Raw genomic sequence first — 22,288 nt, 5'->3', positions numbered from 1 at the left:
ACATGGAGCATTTTTGGGAAGCACTTTCAATGGAAAGGATCAGTCGAGGATTTGTAACAAGTAATGCAAGCCAAGATTAATTTGTCAACATGTAACATCTTTTTTAATGACTGAAGAATTGTGTGACAAACTAATTAAACTAAAACATCTTGTTTATAGATGCCAACTTTCCACTTTTGGGTGCCGTGGATAGGCAGAAATACACGCAGGTCAAACAGTGTCCTCAATACGGAATTTGAAAAAGTCCGTCCGGCAAAACCAGCTGAGGTCTGTGAAATTACAATCTCTGAAGACCACCTGAACAGAGGAGCTGTACAAGCAGAAGGTAAAAATACAGTTAATTATATTTGTCCTTTTTAGAGTGATTTACAGGCCATTATTTTACCTGAAAACATGCAGATCCTCACATATTTTATTTTATTTGACAGGTTCAAGTGGTTAGGAAATTATGCAGAGAGTGTGGGTTGGATTCCTCTGGATCGCAAAATGACCTCCTCCTGAGACTGTCCAATGAATTGAAGTCAAGGCACACGTACGACAAGGTCTTTCTTTCAAAAGATTTGGGCTGCATCAGGTAAGCAAAATGTCACAGTGTACTGTATGTGTAAGATACTATTATTGTCAAGATTTTTCACTGGGTGGAATAACTTCAAATGGTGTTATTCTTTGAATTTCTGAAAAGTGATTTCACATACACATATCAGTGAGGAAGAAAAACTTTTTAGTTGGATAAACAAGGGTTGTCTTTTTACAGTCTGTTCATTTCTGCCTCTTTTCATTTCAGGCGGTTGGGCTGTGATTATGTGCCTGTGTGGAATTGTATACAGTATAAAGTGCAACATTAGAGCTGAAAGCCCACGTGACTTCACAGACATGCTCCTTTCTTGGAAATACATGCCAAATATTGTAATATATGACTTTGCACGTGGACTATCAACACACATGAATCTGAGAGAACCACAAAGGTTGCCCTTCTAATCATTTGAAGGACGGTTAAAGGCCCCAACTGCAGAAAACATAGCATTTGCCAAAGATGGGAAACTAAAGGTGTCACTTCCTTGGTTGAATTGCAAGAAAGTGGTCCCAGACTGTGATGGCCATCCCATAACTGGTTCAGCAGAGCATTATGCTCTGTACGATCGTTTCCATGAAGATAACACAAAGGATGCCCATGATGCTTTGCCTGGTCTCGCAACTTGCTGGAATAGTCAACAGTCAAGTAGCAGAATAGCTGTTTGCAAAAATGAAAAACTGTTGTACTTCTTAAACATGGCTTTACTGTCAACTCATCTGTTTCTGATGAGGAATATCATTCACCACTACAATTGTCACAAAAACAAACTACGATTGAGCAGCATAAAAAAGGCTTTCGATACCAAGATAGCTATGAATATCCACAGCCAGGCAGTGTTGGGTAACTTTTCAAATTTGATATGCAAATCTATCACAAATACAGCTTATCTGACCATTCACTGTTTTGTATAGTTGAAATATTTATTAAATTTTTTTTTAAAAAATAACTAATTGCACAATTTGTTGTAATTAATTGCAATTAATTGCAATTCCCCAAAGCTTGTAATCATTAATATTTAAACTTAGAATCACCTAATTAAATTAAACAACACAGGTAAAAAAAGGAACAGAAAATAGCCCTATATTAAAATAATATTAAACATCAATATATCAATATATTATTCTTTTTCAATAATCAATCAACATAATCAATTTAACATTTTTTTTTTTTACTAATTATCAAAATAAAATATAGTCCTACAAAGCTATGATTACCAGAGCATGTGATCAGAGCAGGTCATTTTACCATTGTTGCCCAGCATGACTATACCAGCTCAGCAAACAAAAGTCTACTACTGAGAAATTTCACCTTATTTGAGCGGACTTTGCTTTTCCAGTGCGTGATCGGTACATGATTCGAGCGTTTGGGGCGTTAAAGGGTTACTTCAGGATTTAGCATTAAGCTTTGTATTAGTAGAAAACCTGTAGTATTTTCGAATTACCATGCTTTCCACCCTCATATCCCCCTGAGAGAAGAGATTTATGTATTTTTTGTCTGGAAAAAATCCTCCGATGACGCAAAAATCGTCATTTTGCGTCATCGGAGGATTTTCTGGCCAGAGGCTAAAGACTACAGCCAGTAGATGGCGTTGTTCCGCATGTTTTCAGCCCGCTCATACAGGGTGGGATCTCACTCACAGAATGTACACACAGTCAGCCGTCTTTCTTTGGAAGCTAAGCTAGCAGGCTCTTGTTCTATGGAGAAAGCGGAATAGTAGGAGAAAGCTGAGTAAGTAGGGGTTACCATCCTCCTTTTCCCGGACTTGTCCGGCGGGCGAGATAGTTCAAAATGTCCGGGATTTCGGCTTTTGCTTTCTGCGGTCGCCATTCATTGTTTACATGCACACCTCTTGTATCAATCTAACTGAATTCATTCCGATTGGTGAATCTGAATGTAGTGTTTACATGAACGCTAAACAAGTGATCGGTTGATGTGCATTTTAACATTGCTAAGAAAATTCCCGCTCCTCCGTGAGAGATACGAGACCAGCGCGTCTCAGTAATGACGCCACCGGCCTCGCGCCGTTCTCCCGCGGCCGTCAGCCTCGTCCTGCTCGCTACAGTAAACATGATGAATGGCGACTGTAGAACGCAAAAGCCGAATCCCGGACATTCTGGGCGATCCCGAAATCCCAGGCAGACTCGTCACGGAGACTCACTGGTAGCCTAAACCTTGTTTTAAACTGCGCTCTCTTACCAGTAGGCGTGGCCTCCTAGGGCAGCGAAGCAAGTGCATTCTGGGAGTTGTTGTCTTTCATCCACATGAGCCAAAAATAAATTTTCTGGCTTTTCTCAGTCTAGAAAGCTCCAAATTAAAAAATTTCTTCACATTTCTTCTACATAAATGACCTATTTTAAATACACATTCATCTTTCCAGAGGTGAAGTATCCCTTTAATGACAGAGCAGAACACGCAGCGCAAACACAGAGCAGAACATTGAGCAGAGAGTGCAGCGCGCCGACACACATGGAACAGAGAGTGCGACGCACACACAGAGTGGAAAAGACCGAAAGACCCGCTCATGAAAGCTGCGCGAGAATGAAACCTGATCGTCGAACACGGAGGGGCGGGACGGCATATTTGCAACAGGAAATAATTAAAACAAGGCAAAAAAAAAAATGCTGCGTCAATTGCGTTATTTTTTTTTAACGCGTTAAACATTTTAATTAATCGCAAAGATTCAATTAATCGCAAAGATTAACCCCAGCCCTAATTTTTAGATATAACAGTATTTATTAAGACTCCTTCCACTGCTTAAAGGAGAAGTTCACTTTTAAAATGAAAATTCTGTCATCATATACTCACCCTCATGTTGTTTCAAAGCTGTATGAATTTCTTTCTTATGCTGAACAGAAAGGAAGATATTTAGAAGAATATCAGTAACCAGACAGTTTTTGGGTCCCAATGACTTCCATAGTATATTTTTTTGGGACCCAAAAACTGTCTGGTTACTGATATTCTTCTAAATATCTTCCTTTCTGTTCAGCATAAGAAAGAAATTCATACAGCTTTGAAACAACATGAGGGTGAGTATATGATGACAGAATTTTCATTTTAAAAGTGAACTTCTCCTTTAACCTGGTACATTGGACATTCTTAGACTTGGACATTTCAACCGCCCTCGGCACGCCCCCGACGGCGGCCCTCGGCACGCCCCCCACGGCGGCCATCGGCACGCCCCCCACGGCGGCCCTCGGCACGCCTCCGACAACGGCCCTCGGCACGCCCCAGACAACGGCCCTTGTCCGACAACGGCCCTCGGCACGCCCCCGACAGCGGCCCTCGGCACGCCCCAGACAACGGCCCTCGGCACGCCCCCGACAACGGCCCTCGGCTCGCCCCCGACAGCGGCCCTCGGCACGCCACCGACAATGGCCCTCGGCACGCCCCAGACAACGGCCCTCGGCACGCCCCCGACAATGGCCCTCGGCACACCCCCAAAGCGGCCCTCGGCACACCCCGACCACGGCCCACGGCACGCCCCAGACAACGGCCCTCGGCACGCCCCCGACAATGGCCCTCGGCACACCCCCAAAGCGGCCCTCGGCACACCCCGACCACGGCCCACGGCACGCCCCCGACAATGGCCCTCGGCACGCCCCCAACTGCGGCCCTCGGCACATAACAATTTCCAAGCAAGTAAAACATGTTGGTGAAATTTGGAGAGAGAAATGGGTAATTTAGAAGGGGTGAAATTACATTTTAAAAGAAACTCTAAACCGCCTAATAACCCCCCTATATTTAAATCTATGCATTACAACCCCCCAATATTTATACCATGATCACAATATCAGGAGGCATACCCAAACTTCAACCCCCCCAATGTTCAAACCAAATCTACGCCCTTGCAATGAACCACTGCTTCGGAGCTTGTATCATTACGTCACTAGTCACGTGAAAATTACTTCTGAAGCAAACGCACTGGTTCACTCCTGTGGTGAACCACCTGACTGCTTTGACAGCCCAGTCCAGTGTTGACAGGTTTGAAACCTGGCGGCTGTATTTCGTATAAAAGTGAAGCCAAACCATGGCAACACTGTGGGTTGTAGTAGTTACACAAGCACATCCTTTTCAACATACAAAAATATCAGTCCCACCAGTTAACAAGTTATAGAGTTCTGCTTCCCACAGCTAAACAAGATAAAGCTTTCACACATGATACTGCCCTGCTAAAAAAAACTATAGAAACCATTACAGAAATTCTATTGGATTGAATGGTTTTCATGGGAATTTTATTGGTTGTAATGGGAATTGTAGTGGTCTCTGTGGGTCTCTACTGATATGTGTTGGGTTCTATTGGTGGGGGCATTAAATCCTAATGGAATATGTCCCAAACACACTACAAAAAATAATTCTGTAGTGGTTTAAATGGTAAAAGTCAATGGTTCCTATTGGTATTTTAATAGAAATCATTAGAATTTCTGTGATGGTTTCCAACTTTTTTTAAGCTGGTCTGATCTTCTGTCCTTGTCTAAAGAAATAATTACACACACACACATCATGCTTAATGTTTTATTATCAAGGTGAACACATGAAATTCATCAGTATCTGTAAAATTCACCTACATAAATGAGTTTCACAGCACTAACACTGTTTCAGCTTTGATCGCCTCGGTAAACACGTCATAAACGGGGCGTTAACATATAAGCCTACTTGCATTTTATGGTTGTCAGCTTTGTTGAATTTCATTTACTTCACCATGAGATGGTGCTGCAATTTCTATCTGAATGAAGCTTCGAGTAATGAACCATATTCGACACAATTGTATGAGAAAGCAATAATAATTCGAAACGCTTCATTTGGCCATCACTACTCGTCCGCTACTCTTCTTCTGAAGTGATAAATATGCCGCGACATTATTCACACATGACTCACAATCAATGCAACAGAGGAAGCGAGAGAGCAAACTAATCTTTCTACCTAGCATCAGTTGAAGTTTTAGATGTGCCGCGACATCCATTCATCCACAAATCAGTCAAAGACAGGAAGCAAGAGAGCGAACAAACCTCACTACTTCCTTATATAGCGCTAGGGCTGATGGGACTTGTAGTGCCCCAACCATGTCTCATTACACTTTGATACATTTAAATATAAGCCTGAGGCTTTGGAGAAAGAATGAATAATATTGATACACAGGGGAATTTGACTTTGGTCTTTAAGAAATATAGTTGTATCATCAGCTAGTTGAGATATTTTAAATTCTTTACCAAAAATAGAAATACCTTCTAAACTGGGATTTTGTGAAATAACAATTGATAACAATTCAACAGCTAACAGAAAAAGAAATGGGGAAATGGGGCAACCTTGGCGCACTCCTGAAAGCCAACCAAAACTGAAGAGTTAATGTCATTATTAACCATATTGATAAATGTACACCCAAAACCAAACAGACTAAGAGATTTAAGCAAAAATTGGTGTTCTAAAGAGTCAAATGCTTTATAAAAATCCAAAAACATTATAATAGCTTCTGAATCAATATTCTCTGAATAATCAATAAGTTCAAGAACTAATCTTATGTTGGAGCTAATATGCCTATTTCTCATAAATCCATTTTGTGTTTCGCCAATTATACTATTAAGGCCAGATTTTAAACGAACTGCCAAAATGAAAGCAAGTAATTTATAATCGACATTTAACAGTGATATAGGTCTCCAGTTTTCAATTAAAAGCGGGTCTTTATCAGTTTTGGGGATCAAAGAAATAAGACCCTGCTTCATTGAAGGAGTCATCTCTCCTTTTTTAATACAGTCTTTAAACAAACTATGTAGAGGTTGCTTTAAGATGGCCCAAAAATGTAAATAAAATTCAACAGACAAGCCATCAGTACCTGGAGATTTTCCCCTCTTCATAGATTTCAGTGCATCCTCCATTTCAACTATAGAGATATCAGAATCACAAAGTTGCTTAAAGTCATCCTTAAAGGTATAGCGGAGGATCTTTCCGAATTTTAGATAAGAACCGCCCTCTCCACTTTTTGAAAAAAATGCACATGCGCAACACTCTACCTGCTCCCGAGAGGGAACGCCTATTAAACGTGTGCGAGGTTCTCCTCGTGCACGCTCTGTTTACAAGTTGCTGTCGGCATCGCTCATACAAGATTACTTTCCAAAAGAAGATTTGCACTTTTTCTCCAAATAGCATGCCAAACTTTACCTGTCGAGTAGAAACTTCGCGACTGAGGCATCAGTGGGAAGCCCAACCTGTGTTTTCAGCGCACGCCATCGTGTGAAACAATCTCCCAAAAACACTCTGATCTTGTTTCTCTCTTCTGAGGCCTTTCTCTTCTTATCATACAGTTCGTACAAACTTTTTCTCTTGCGACCCTCAGACATTTTCAAAGGACCCGGTGAAACGGCGAGCTTCAATGAATGGCTTAGCTCTAGCTCACCACACATAAACACCTGAAAGTGCGCATGCGCAGAAAGCGAAAACTAAGGGACGAGCACGTACGACGGCCTTACGTAAACATATCACCAGAATGATTGACACTTAGGTGGACCAATAGTTTACACTACCCACCCGGAAAAAGAAAATCCTCCGCTATACCTTTAATACCTGAAATCTTATCATGAATACTCAAAAGAAAATCGTCAGATTGTTCTTGAGAAAACTGAGAAGTATACAATTTTTTATAAAAGGAGTATACAAAGGTTGAAATCATTCCTGGATCTGTACATAAAACACTATTAACGTTTAAGGCAGAGAGAGATGTCTTTTTACTGTTTCTTTTTTCAAGAGCAAAAAAGTAATTAGTGTTTCTTTCGCCCTTCTCGATCCATTTTGCTCTGGAGCGTATTAAAGCACTTTTAACAATCTCTGTGTACATATTTTCAATTTGCAAATGACATGTGCTCATTTCTACCTCATCCTCTTTACTGGGATTTTCCTTCTGCATTAACACACTTAATCTATGAATGAGATTAAGTCGGCACGCCCGACTACGAATTAAGTAGAGTCTTAATTCTACTTCTTTAATGTTTTTTTCTCTTTTAATTTGCTTACTTCTATTAACAGCAAGGTCTCTAACTCTATATTTAAAAAACTCCCAGCTAGAGCCAGGGTCGCTTTCAGTATTACTAAACATAGAATTAGCCAGTTGAATTACACTATCATTAAAATTGGGTCTTCCAAAAGACAACTGTTAAATCTCCAGTAACCCCTTGTTCTATTTAACTTACTGTATTGTGCAAGATTCAAAGAAATTAACATGTGGTCAGTAAACGGGGCAAATTGATGATTAACAGTATGGGCATCTTTCAAAATAGCATGAGAAATGAGAAAAAGATCAATTCTAGCTTTAAGCGATCCAGATTTGTTGGACCAAGTAAAGCCTCTACAACCAGAGTTAAAGAAACGCCAAGCATCTGCCACTGAAAGATTTCCACACAACCATAAAATAATATTATCATGTGAATTAGAGGTAGATCTTAAAATAAATATATCTTGTGCATCGTCAGGGGTTTCATTCAAATCTCCAGCTATAATCAAATAAACATTACTAAAACGACTGTATACTTGTAAGCTTACCTCCCAGTTCTTGTTGCTGAACCCCCTCTCCTACAGTTGCCGGCCGATGACGTCACCGCTCGCTCGCGCCGTCTCTCTTCCGTCATTGAGAGTTTCAGCGTCGAGTCTTCTGAGGTGAGGAGAGCAGTTCACGGTATTTCTCATATTTACACAACCATCACACACACTTTATACAGTTTTATTAAGCGACAGGCTCATTCCTATATTGTTTTCATCGATCACAGCGATACTTGTGCGTCTTTTCTGGCGTCTTCCTTCTGAAATAAACATTTAGTGCAGCAGCAGCGAGCATGAGGAGAATGTTGAGTTCATTCAGACCTGAGCGAGTTTGTGCTCGTTTGTGTGATTGTCTCGTCAAGTCAAAAGTCAAAGTTTAAGATCTGTGAGGGAATTAATGTGAATCGATCTCAAGTGTCATACTGGAACAGAGACTGTTAAATGCTTTACATTGAGCCTAAGATGAGCCACGTGAGACATTAAAGCAATACTAATAAATATGAATAGCGTTTTACTCTTGGAACAATAGTGTTTGTGATGCTCTTTATTTGTAAACGTTTTATGATCATTTTCAGTTTCTGCGCATATAAAAAGTTTTTTTTTTTTGTAATGATCTAACTACTTTATAGTGATCAATGTAGGCTAGTGTATCATAAGATCAAACTTAATGTGGACATAGCCTATTATGCTGCTGTTTATTTCCCTGTAATGGTTGATGAAGATGAGTGTCATTAGTGATTGTTTTTCTGTTATTGATGTTTTATCCATGTCATATTGTGAGAAATTACAAAAATGTTCTTTCAGTAGAGCAGTTTTACAGGCTTTTGTCATTTATGCTGACTTAAATAATGTTTTCTATCAGCAAACACTCAGAATAAAGTGAGATGATCTGCTGATGATCCTGAATGGCTTGTTGAATGAGTGTTGATAGTCTGAGGCTCATCAATATAAACAGATCTGCTGAAAACACTCTTTATTTCATGACAATAGTTCCTGTTTTCACCTCATTTATTATGCTGATGTCTTCAGATCTCCTGTAAATTGACACTTAAAGCTCATTTCATTGGTGTCAGCAGGGATTTGTTGGCTATTGCTAGGGCTGCACAATATTGAAGAAAAACACAATAACTCATTAAATAATGCAACATGCGATATGATAATGCTTAAAGTGTGTAAAATTAAATTAAATGATCTATTATATAGCCTACATGCTTGTTTTGTTCTTTTTGTGACAAGAAAACATCCCTACAACTTCTGAGAGTGAAAACCAGTGTTTTACTGTCGCATAAGAAATGTTATTTTAACATCAGTGTAAACCACAGGGTTTAGGGTTTTAGGTTATCCTACATTAGGTTTATTTAACAACAGAATGATCAGAACAGAATATATTGTGATATAGTGGGCATGGTAAGTATTCATACCCCCGGTAAATATGATCAAAAATGGCTGTAAAAAATAAATCTTTCGTTCAAAAAATTAGCAAAAATCTACCATCTAGCAAAAAGCACATTATGAAATAAATGTTTTTCTCCAAAACACGTTGGCCACAATTATTCATACCCCTAGAATGTTTTATGAATAAAATCTCTCTGAAGTATATTCCCATTAATATTTACCTTTTTTTAGCACACCAGGGGGACTAGGAACATGAAATTGTCCAGCCATGACTTCTTGTTTCACAGGATTTTAAATATGAGGAAACACAAAGGCCAAATTCCCTTAATCATCCATCACAATGTGTAAAACCAAATAATACAGTTTTGATTAGCAGCAAAAGATTATTGAGCGTCACAAAATAGAAAGTGGCTGTAAGAAAATAGCCAAATAATTGAAAATACCCATTTTGATCATCAGGGCAATAATTAAGAAGTTATAATCAAGTAAAAATGTTACAAATCTGCCAGGAAGAGGACCTGTGTCTATATTATCTTAATGCACGGTGAGGAGGATGGTATGAGTGGCCAGAGTCTTCAAGGATCACAGATGGAGAATTGCAGAGATTAGTTGAGTATTGTGGTCAGAAAGCCTAAAAAAAATCAACCCCTACATCCCCACATGTTGTTTAGGAGGGTTTCAAGAAAAATGCTCCTCACTCCTCCAAAAACAAACTCATATTCAGTTGTCAGACACGACTGGATCTTCAAACGGCACTGGGTTTTGTGGTCAGATGAAACTAAAAAAATAGCTTTTTGGCAGCAAAAACGCTAGATGGGTTTGGTGCACACAAGGATAAAAAGTACCCCATGTGTACAATTTAATATACCACTGGATCTTTAATGTTGTGGGCATATTTTTTTGCTGGAGGTCCTGGACTTCTTATTCAGATACATGGCATCGTGGATTCTATCAAATATCAACGGATAAAAAAATCCAAACCGGGCGGCTTCTGCTAGAAATCTTATAATGGGCCGTGGTTGGATCTTCCATCAGGACAACGATCCAAAACAAACATCAAAATCAACACAAAAATGTGTTAGGGAGCACAAAATTAAGCTTCTGCCATGAGCGTCCCAGTTCCCTGAGCTGATGAGTGGAGTGAACTGAAGAGAAGAAGCACAAACATGGATCTGGGAATCTGAAGGATCTGGAGAGATTCTGTATGGAGGAATGGTCTCTGATCTCTTGTCAGGTGTTCTCCAAACTCATCAGGCATTATAGAAGAAAACTCAGAGCTGTTATCTTGGCAAAAGGAGATTGCAAAAAGGTATTTACTAAAAGGGTATGAATTTGTGGCCAACGTGTTTTGGAGAAAAACATTTATTTCTTAATGTGATTTCCCCCCCCCCCCAATTTGAATTCTTTTACTTCAATGAAAGGTTAGATTTTTGCCAATTTTTTGAACGAAAGATCACATTTTTTTAATGAAAGATTTATTTTTTACAGCCATTTTTGATCATATTTACCGGGGGTATGAATACTTTACGTACCCACTGTACATTTGCGATATTTCGATAATCTCAATATATTGTGCAGCCCTACTATATGCAAGTTCATTTCTGTGTTTATGATTTTAACTGTTTTTCTTACCATCATTTATTCTTGGAAGAATTAAAATGATTTATATTATTTTCTTTATTTCTAGATACCTGTATTTTAATGAAGAAGCAGAATAGTGTTAGGATTAGCAATTAAAATTATTAAAAATAAATAATGAATTGGCATACAATTGATATTTTTTTATTTTGGCAGATCAGCTCCTCCCACACTGTAATCACATCATCAGTGAGGCTCCGCCCACACTGGAATACATCATCAGTGAAGCCCCGCCCACAGTAATTCAGCAATAAATGCTGTAAATTCCCATCAGCTGCAAGTGAAGATGAGCATCAGGAAGAGCTGAAATCTGTAAAGACTGAGTTTATTAAAGAGGACAGAGAGAACATGAGTGATCCAGAACCCTGCAGAATGAAACACACTGAAGATCCTGAAGAACAAAGAGGTTGGTGTTTATTCTTCATTCATTCATGATGCTGAAGAACATTCATGCTAGAAACATTCAAGCACTTCATCACATTTAGATAAACAGTTCAACTATGAAATGGTACAGATTGTTCTGGGTTTTTCTTCAACAAATGGTCAGTAAAGGGAGGTTTGAGACATTTTTATATTGATTGTCAACATCAGATCAAGCGAAATACTATTTTAACTGTTTTATTTTATATTTATTTTATATCCGGTTCCCAATTTGCAACAACATTAACAGAATTTTAATCATTTTCAACATAGTTTACAAAATATATATTTTTAGGAGTAATCAGTAAACACCAAGTTACTGATAAAGTTGTATTTGTCAAATATCAGTTATTTTAAATTAAGTTATTCATAGTTATAGAGATTCTTCTTACAGTAACTTTGGTAACAGGGTTGATGAACACAGTCAATGCTACATTTTGTGTAAAAACTGAGACAATGGATTGAGAAAAGGCTTGTTTGAGATGCGCCTTGTCTGGCCGGTTTTATTTTGACATTACGGATGAAATTGCCCTCAAATGTTAATCTGAACTAAAAGAAACCTTTTGTTTGTAACTATTACAATATTAGGCCACATTTATTTATTTTTTCAAGAAGCTTTTTTTTCTAAGAAGAGTCAATTATAGCTCCACCATTGCTCAAAGTAAAAAAAAAAAATGAAAAAAAAAAAATGATATATTATATATATTAGGGGTGGAGCCGAACCCGAATACGGTATTCGGAATGGCACAAATAATGTGTTTTTTCCGAATACTTATTTCGAACAAATACTTTAAAAATATTTGTATTCGGGAACAAGAAAAACTTTATATCAAAAAGCTGCGTTTCCTCATGAGACATGGCGACTGGCGGTGCTGCTGATGTGGTGGCTGTAAATCCACTTGTTGATAAGAAAAGAAATATTTTGGATTAGGCTAATGTCACGTTGTCATAAGGGGCCGTTCACATAGCGCGTTTTCTGCGCGTGCAGATTTCAAATGTAGGCGCGTGTTTCCTATGTCGACGGTTGCATAGCAACGACAGATGCCACGAGAGAGCTTGTGGAAAGGAGAAAGTGGTGCGAACCATAGATGGTGCGAACTGCGCTCTCCATGATGACGAGGAAGTATCAGCAAATAATTAATTGATTTCTAGCCCTTGCATTAGCTTTAGATATATTTATGGAGATGAGAAATTAAATAAAAAGCCGTCATTAATATCAGTCCGTCAGAAAAGCAGTTCTAGGCTTATTCTTGGCTGGATAACTCTTAGCAGGTTTTAAAAGCCCTTTTAAAATTAAATATGCAGTTTTGGATTAAATAAAAGTAGGCTACAGTCAAGTCAAATAAAACATGCTTTATCTCCTGTATAGTTTGGTAACACTACAATAAGATACCATTAATTAACATTACTTAATGTGTTATCTACAACAACACATTGAGTGAACAATATATTTTTACAACATCAATTAGGCTAATGTTTGTGAATGTTATTTAATACAAACACACTGGTCATGTTTGTTCACTTCATTCATTGTGCATTAAATAATGTTAACATAAATAATGTTAACTTTTGATTTTAAAAATGTATTTTTAAATTAACCCCAAGGAGAATAATTGCGACAGTATATAACTATTATTTATTGTTAGGTCATTTTATCTAATGTAGATAATAAAATAATACTACAGTTTCTATCTTTGTAACCGTGATATAAACTTTAATATATGTAAATTTAATCTAAATTAAGCTTTGGTACCGAGAACCGTGGATTTTCACTGGTATTGGTACGGAATACTGAAATTTTGGTACCGTGACAACACTAGTAGCTCTGTTAGCTCGGTAATTTAGACAATAGGCTGTTGACAGAGTAACGTTAACATAGGTAATGGTTGTTATGTTATTTTCTTTTCAATGACGTTCCTTTACATGTTCATTGCTGGATTTATGGAAAAACATCAACCAATATTGCATATCTATAATTATTATAATGGATATAATTAAAGAATACTTACACTATAACGTAAATTAGAAGTGTAACACAAAAAAACTGGATTTTACACCTATTTTGAATTTTACTCGAATACAAATACAAATACAGATACAAATACCGGCTGCTTTGCACACCCCTAATATATATATATATATATATATACTTTATTATGTTAGTTTTAATAAAAAAAAAAAAAAATTATCTGGCATTTCTTTATTTTTGCTGTATCGAAAATCACCCTGACTGCTCATTCAGATAAGACAATATATTGATTTAAAATTTTTACGATGTGTTTTGTGTGAAAAAGCTTTATGCGGAGGTCATTAATATGTAAGCTTTTCACACCTGAGAAAGACAAAGACCCTCCCCTAACAGCCCTATTAGGAGCTATCAGGCCCTGTCATTCTGAGCAACCTTGCACAATACTGTAAATGAGGAGATTTCAAAAAGAATGGCTTTTAAATTGTTTGGATTTATTTACAACACAACATAATCCAAAGATACACAACAAATGCCAAAAAAGCACTTATTGAAAACGATCCAAAGACAGAGACCTTTGTGCCATTCCTAAAAACATTGTACATACCTTTTATTTCCAAGGTGTTTGATTTTCACTTTACCATGTTCATGTACAGAGACTCATGTGAATGTTGAAGTCCTCAGTGGCATCTGGGCCCTGAAAAAAAAAGTGAACATACTGATATCAAGAGAAAGTCCTGCACGATTTTGGAAATAAATATTAGATTTTTCTGGTTAAAATTGCTTTTTAAAAATTCAAAGAATACACACACACACACACACACACACAAATGTTTCCAACAATATATAATATAATGAACACAACTAAGCTTGAGAAAAATATATTGATTATCATGTTACTTCAAATTTTTCCATTCGTTATGATATGAAATGAGATAATAGTAAAAACATGAAGCCGTTTGGTGCGTTTTGCTTTCATCCAAAATATGATACATTCAAACGCAATCGCGCTGCAAAATATGATACATTCAAACGCGATCGCGCTGCAAAATATGATACATTCAAACGCGATCGCGATCCAAAATATGATACATTCAAATGCGATCGCGCACAAATATAAAACATTATGGTTACCATATACATATCTACGTTTGAGCAGATATCCACAAACACAGTAACAGTAAACATGGGTCTAAATATTATAATATTCCCCCATATATCTAGCAACAGTTCAACTGCAACGTGACATTTATGCAACAATAACAAACTAATATGTAAGAATTTCTTACCTTACATCTTTCTTGTCTTCAAATCGCGTTCTTCTTCTTCTGATGTAGCCTAAATCCAATGTAAGCTCATGCGCGTCTTTCAAACTCGACGAAAAGTGAAGTGAAGTGGTGTTTTGTTGTTGAGGTAATGAGCGAGTTTGCGTTCCATGTGGAGATTTGCATGTCAATCTCTTTTGCGCGAGTAGGCGTGGCCAAATTAACTGTAATGAGCAAGCGTTTGAGAAGCTGGACATCTTGTTGGTTTTATACAAATTACGTAAACAGAGAATATTTGTTTTCGTTTTGAATCCGATTATTTAAAAGTACACACTTAAATGTTTATAAAGGTATATGGCTCATAAATGTGTGACAAGTATTCGCTGAGTTTGGTTTCAGTTTATAGACGTGCTCAAGAAAAAAAAGTTCACCGCGACAGAGAGGCAGAACGCACACCCTGTTTATTTTCTTTATTTTACAAAAGCACAATGTTTTGATTTGATTGTAAGTGGACACATACAAAAGGAGAAATATCTCAGATTCTTTTTTTATATTTCTTTTTTCTGTATGACCATAAATGACGGAGTAATTTAAGTTTATAGTGCTACAATGTGGAGAAAATCCAGCAAAACGTGCCCGCGCGTTTGCCGACCTCAGAGGGTTAAACCCCTACTTTCTACTATTACATCAGGGCTCACTTTCATGTCCTTTCACTGGTCCTTTCATGTCCATATTTCTCTCTTGGAATTGTTTTGATGCACTAAAAAATGCATTTTATTTAATACATTTTTCTTTCATGTCAGACCTGATGGAAGTGAAGGAGGAGAGTGAAGAAATGAGTGAAGTGAAGGAGGAGAATGAAGATCTGAGAGAAGTGATGGAAGTGAAGGAAGAGAATGAAGAACTGAGTGGAGTGAAGGAGGAGAGTGAAGAACTGATGGAAGTGAAGGAAGAGAATGAAGAACTGAGTGAAGTGAAGGAGGAACATCATGTCCAACCTGGAGGAAATCCTTTGAGTCGCTCAGAGACTAAAAGTACATTTTTAGAGAAAAGAAAAGACAATAAATCTTTCACCTGCACTCAGTGTGGAAAGAGTCTCACAACCAAACGAGGTCTTGAGATTCACATGAGGATCCACACCGGAGAGAAGCCGTTCACATGTGATCAATGCGGGAAGAGTTTCAGTCGATTATCATCCATTGAGCGTCACATGATGATCCACACCGGAGTGAAGCCGTTCTCATGTGATCAGTGCGGCAAAACATTTATTAGTGCATCAGACGTGAAGACACACCTGACAGTTCATACGAAGGAGAAGCCACATTCATGTTCTGTGTGTGGAAAGAGTTTTTCAGTGCTGCAATCTTTACATGCACATGAGAAAATTCACACTGGTGTGAGAGAGTACATGTGCTTTGAGTGTGACAAGACTTTTATTACAGCATACGGTTTAAAACTGCACCAGAGAATTCACACTGGAGAACAACCGTACAAGTGTTCACACTGTGACAAGAGATTCAGTCAGCCATCATCTCTGAAAACACATAAGAGGATCCACACTGGAGAAAAACCTTACAAGTGTTCACACTGTGACAAGAGATTCAGTCAGTCAGCAAATCTGAGAACACATGAGAGGATCCACACTGGAGAGAAGCCGCACACGTGTGATCAGTGTGGGAAGAGTTTCTATTTTGAATGTTACCTGAAGCGACACATGAAGACCCATGCAGTGGAGAAACCACATATGCAGTATTTAGTTTTATCAAACTCTTCAGCTGTGTTCCTGTAACTCTTCTTCTCGTCTCTCTCTGCTGTGATCATCAAATAAATACAGTATGATGATAATCAACAGAATAAGACAAACCAGCCCGAGACTCAAGGTTGTTAAAACCATCACCACACACCAGCTATAAGTGGAGATCAGTGTTGCCAGATGTACAATAATTATTCAAATTTCCAAGCTGATATTTTAGCAAAAAAAGTCATTTTCATGTGTGTCAAAAAGTTGTTGGTCAATAAATAGCTGTATTCTGTACGTTTGACTTGTGTATGATAATTTTGTTCCAAATACGATCATTTTGAGCTTCTGGTACAATTCTTGGACATTTACACTGGTGGAGATGGAGTGATTTCACTGTGACTAACTTATAGAAGAGATTTTGTTGCTCAGCACGTGGCAATTAGACTGAACTAACACTGGATTTAGATTGCAATTTCACATCTTTAAGTGATCAACTAGAAAAGTAAGCTTTTAAACAAGGTCAGTACAAATTCATTTCAGTGTCAGTAGTTTATTTTTCCTAATTGTCTTTATCCTTGCTGTTTTAAAAGGTGTGTGTGTTTCTAAAATCTATGTGCTTTAGATGGATTTTTCATCTCCATGGAAGAGAAGAGCTGGTCTGATAGCAGACTAGGGCTGTCACGATTCCTCGATTAAAGCGGAGTATTAGATTTGAAAAAATCATTGATTGCAATTTACCTGTGTTACAGAGTAACCGCCAAAATACCCAGTGGATTCTTCCATGTATTACACTTCAGGTATTTTGAGATGGTCCTCACTGCAGTACACAAGATCCAGGGGGCAGATTTGGGAAGGAGACTCAGACGGGTCAGGATTCTTGGCTGCGGGCCAGGGTGGAGCAGGTGTCAAGGGCGGAGCAGGCGGCCAGGGTGGAGCAGGGGGCCAGGGTGGAGCAGGGGGCCAGGGTTGACCAGACAGTTCAGGCGGCCAGGGCGGAGACAAACCTTTGGCTGGCCAGGGCGGAGATGACAGTTCAAAGGACCCATTGCCCCCTCCCAAAATTTTCTTAAGGGCAGTTGTGGAGTTATGCTCAGGAACAGCCCCACACACCGGCTCAGGAACTGACACTGGCTCAGCGGCGGCCATCTTGTCCAGAGACACTGGCTCGGGGGCGGACATCTTGTCCGGAGACACTGGCTCGGGGGCGGCCATCTTGTCCGGTGCCGGCAGGGCCAGGAGCTCTGGCGTGGCCTCCAGGCCCTGTGGGACGGAGAACGCCTTCCTCCTCCTCTGTTTACGAGAGCGTGGTGACACTGCCTCTTCAGCCACCACTGGGGCTGCGACAGGGAGACTGGACTGCTCTAGGACAACCAGGCCTGGGACCCCCAAAGTCAGGTTCTCCTGGACAACCGGAGACAGGCATTAGACAGGAACTTGAAACACAAGGGAACATACACAACGAACCAGCACATGACTGCAAACACAGGGAGACTAAATAGGGAAGCAAATAAAAGAAGGCAACGAGAAAAGCAGGTGGGGCAAATTAATCAATAATCAGGTAACAAGATGGGAGGGGCTAGACATTAGACAGGAGAGCACAAAACAGGAGATACAAAAGTAGTCGTTAGTACCAGCCCTATAGCACAGGTTTTCTCAACCTTTTGCAACTCATGGCCCACCAATGACTGTTTACAAACATTTCGAGGATCACTTTTCCCAATATAATGAACACAGAATAACAGAAAATTCAAAAAGTATATAGATGAAAACTGTCCTTGTATAAAAAAGACTGGGCAGATATACTCAGTAACCATTCATTCCTGTAGCATTAACAGGGCAGGTCAGACCAATGACTGAATATCGTTTCTGAAAATTCCTTGTACTGTGTGTACGGATGTGGAAGATGTGATCCCTGTTCATGAGTCACATGATGTTGATGACCATAAGACTGATAAGTCTGATTCTATGTCAGAAAGTCCATTTATCTTTGATGACCATGTTAACACGTCTTGTTCTTTATCTCCGCTTTATAGTGTGACTCGAGATGACCTTATCAAAGCACAGCAGGCGGATGATACTCTTCAAGAATTGTTCTCTTTAGCTCATGAAGCAGGAGAAAAGACTTCATCTCCCTTCTATTTTCTTCAAGATGGATTGCTTCATAGACAACAACCTCCGACTTTTCACTCGATCCTAGGATCCAAATTGTGGTTCCATTTAATTTCCGTCAAGACCTCCTACAGCTTTCACACCAGGGCATGGCTGGTCATATGGGGGTACGAAAGACCTATGAGAGAGTTCTTAGGAAATTGTATTGGCCTAGATGTAAGCGAGATGTGATTAACTATATACGGTCCTGCTATACTTGTCAAATGACCGGAAAGCCAAATAAAGAAGTTCCATTGGCTCCTTTACAGCCTATTGCTGCAGTTACCACTCCTTTTGCACACTTGACTATTGATTGCGTTGGTCCTTTATCACGATCTAAGGCTGGACATGCTTATTTACTCACTGTAATGTGTCAGACTACATGTTACCCTGCAACTTATCCTCTGAGATCAATTACTTCTAAAGCTATTTTAAAGGCTTTAACAAGTTTACAAGAAGTTTACTTTAACAAGAAGACAAAGCGATTCATTTGTAGCGTCTCCACATGCATCTCCCATCAAAACGTACAGATACTATCTTCATATTTCTTCATATTCCTGCAGCTATTAGTGATGCTCTTACCTCACTGTCAGCTGTTTTAATTGACCAGCTTTCTAAAGATCTTGTATTATTGGGTGATTTAAAATTGGAATTGATTGACATCAAACTCAGATCAGTTCAAAGCATATTGTGATTCTGTGAATCTTACTCAATTTATTGATTTACCTACACGACCTAATCATAAGAACCCAAGCAAGTCCACTCTAATAGATATTATACTAACAAATAAACCCCATAAATACACCTATACAGGGGTTTTTCCTGATGATGTCAGTGATCATTGTACTGTAGTTGCTATAAGGAATTGTAAAATTCCCAAAGTAAAACCTAGAATTATTACAAATGATTACAAATTATTACAGAGCTTAAAATTGTTTGATATACAAGGGTTTCTGCATGAGTTGTTTGCATCTGACTGGGATAGATTGTTTTTAATACCTGATGTGACCACTGCACAGTATTTTCACACTTTATTTTTGAAGATCGTGAATAGGCATGCACCTGTTAGGATATTCAGAGTAAAAGGCAGTGATAATCCATGGTTCTCAAATGAATTATCTGAACTCCTTCATGAAAGAAACTTGGCTTGGGCCACAGCGAGGAAATCGGATATAGAAAGAGATTGGGTAGCATTTAAAATATTGAGAAACAAATGTACAGCTCTTATACGCAGATCAAAATCTGAATATTATCTAAATGAAACTTCACAAAATCTAAATAATCCTATTCAATTTTGGAAAACCATCAAGTCACTTTCTCCCACATGAAGGTAATGTAATTTAGAACTTTCATAGTGGCAGTTACTGTACTATGATTCTTTCTGAGACCGGACTGAAACCTAGACAAAATGCTGTTACTAACCAAAAATTCCTTTAGCTGTTCGCTGACAATAGATTCTAAAATTTTGGCTTTAAATGATAGCTTAGAAATCGGTCTATAATTATTTAAGTTGGTTGGATCACCACCTTTCAACAGGGGTACAACCAGAGCAGATTTCCAGACATCAGGGACAACATTCTGTTCTAATGATAAATTGAAAATATAAGCTAGTGGGCCAGCAATGATCTCAGCAGCTACTTTCAAAAAATATGGCTCAACTTCATCAGGTCCTGCAGACTTCTTAATGTCCAGGTTTTTTAAGGCCTTTAAAACTTCACTTCTTAAGATTGGAGAAAAGCTAAAAGTATGGCTATCTTCTCTAAGAAGAGGAGATGGATTTGGTATATCACTCACTGAAATTTCGTTAAAAATAGAACCTGAAGAAATTAAATGCTTATTAAAGCTATTTACCATATCCGTCCTATTCGTAATAAGACTATATTTTACCAAAATTTGATCAGGAAAATCATTAGATAACGTGGAGTTGCAATGATTATTGACTTGACTAAAGCTTTTGATATGTCAATCATGGATGATTACAGCCCCACTGACTCTCTGCTTCAATGCATTGATGAAGTCAACAGCTGGATGTGCCAAAACTTTCTACAGTTAAACAAAGACAAAACTGAAATCATTGTGTTTGGAAACAAAGATGAAGTTCTCAAGGTGAACGCATACCTTCACTCTAAAGGTCAAACAACTAAAAATCAGGTCAAGAATCTTGGTGTGTCTTTAGAGTCAGACCTTAGTTTCAATAGTCATGTCAAAGCAATAACTAAATCAGCATACTATCATCTGAAAAATATTGCAAGAATTAGATGCTTTGTTTCCAATCAAGACTTAGAAAAACTAGTGCATGCTTTCATCACCAGCAGGGTGGATTATTGTAATGGACTCCTCACTGGCCTTCCCAAAAAGACCATAAGACATTTGCAGCTCATACAGAACGCTGCAGCCAGGATTCTTAGCAGAACCAGAAAATATGATCATATCACACCAGTCCTCAGGTCATTACACTGGCTGCCAGTTACTTATAGGATTGATTTTAAAGTATTATTACTAGTATATAAATCATTCAATGGCCTAGGACCTCAATACATTGCAGATATGCTCACGGAATACAAACCCAACAGATTACTCAGATCATTAGGATCACATCAGCTAGAAGTTCCAAGAGTTTACTCTAAGCAAGGAGAGTCCGCTTTTAGCTATTATGCCAGCCGCAGCTGGAACCAGCTTCCAGAGGAGATCAGATGTGCTCCTACATTAGTCACATTCAAATCCAGACTCAAAACACATCTGTTTAACTTTGCATTTAATGAATGAGCACTGTGTCACTGTTTGTCCGACTGTTTATACTGTGTCTTATTTTAGTCTTTATTCTAAACTGTTTTAATTATTTTTAGTTCTTTCTCGTTTCCTTATTTTAAACTGTTCTTTATTCTAAACTGTTTTAATTATTTTTAGTTCTTTCTTGTTTCTTTATTTTAAACTGTTTTGTATATTCTTATTTCTTCTGATTATTTTTAATAGTATGTAAAGCACTTTGAATTACCATTGTGTATGAAATGTGCTATATAAATAAACTTGCCTTGCCTTGCCTATATTAACAATCTTGGTGACAACCTATCAGACGCAAGTATTCATTTATATGCAGATGACACCATAATTTATTGTTTTGCATCCTCCATTGATAGTTGCATTTCAAAGTTGCAGGAAGCATTTGTAATAGTTCAGCGCAACCTCCTCTCTTTAAAACTAGTTCTGAATGATAAGAAAACAAAATGCATGGTCTTTTCTTGGAAACATAAGTGTGAATCTTCTCCACCACCTCTTTACAGGGTAAATCTATAGAACTGTTATCCTCCTACAGATACCTAGGCTTTGTGTTGGAGGAGGATTTATCATTCAAGTTACATGTTAAACAATTGCTATCTAAGTTAAGGCTACCGCTGGGGTTTTATTTTCGGAATAGTGCCTGCTTTTCACAGTCAGCCAAGAGAAAGTTGGTGGAAGCTACCTTCTTACCTGTCTTAGATTATGGAGATGTTTTTTACAGAAATACCACTAAGGCTCTTTTACAATCATTAGACTCTGTTTATCACTCTGCTCTAAGATTTATAACTCATACAAATTATTATACTCATCATTGTGCGCTGTATGAAATGGTTGGTTGG

The 22,288-nt window shown here is 38.3% G+C and overlaps 1 protein-coding gene across 1 annotated transcript in view; it reads left to right on the top strand.

Annotated features, from left to right (window-relative positions):
* The first annotated feature begins 8,151 nt into the window (after nucleotides 1-8,151).
* LOC311094626 (uncharacterized protein) overlaps nucleotides 8,152-22,288 on the top strand; it is a 168,387-nt gene continuing 154,250 nt past the window's right edge. The window contains exon 1 of the mRNA XM_084132706.1: nucleotides 8,152-8,215. The gene's annotated coding sequence lies outside the window, so the exon portion shown is untranslated. The remainder of the gene's footprint in view (nucleotides 8,216-22,288) is intronic.

This window comes from Abramis brama (assembly GCF_963993115.1).
Source record: "Abramis brama genome assembly, chromosome: 1".
In the NCBI taxonomy this organism is placed as follows: Eukaryota; Metazoa; Chordata; class Actinopteri; order Cypriniformes; family Leuciscidae; genus Abramis; species Abramis brama.
Note: the sequence above shows the minus strand (reverse complement) of the source record. Positions and strands in the feature narration are given on the sequence as shown.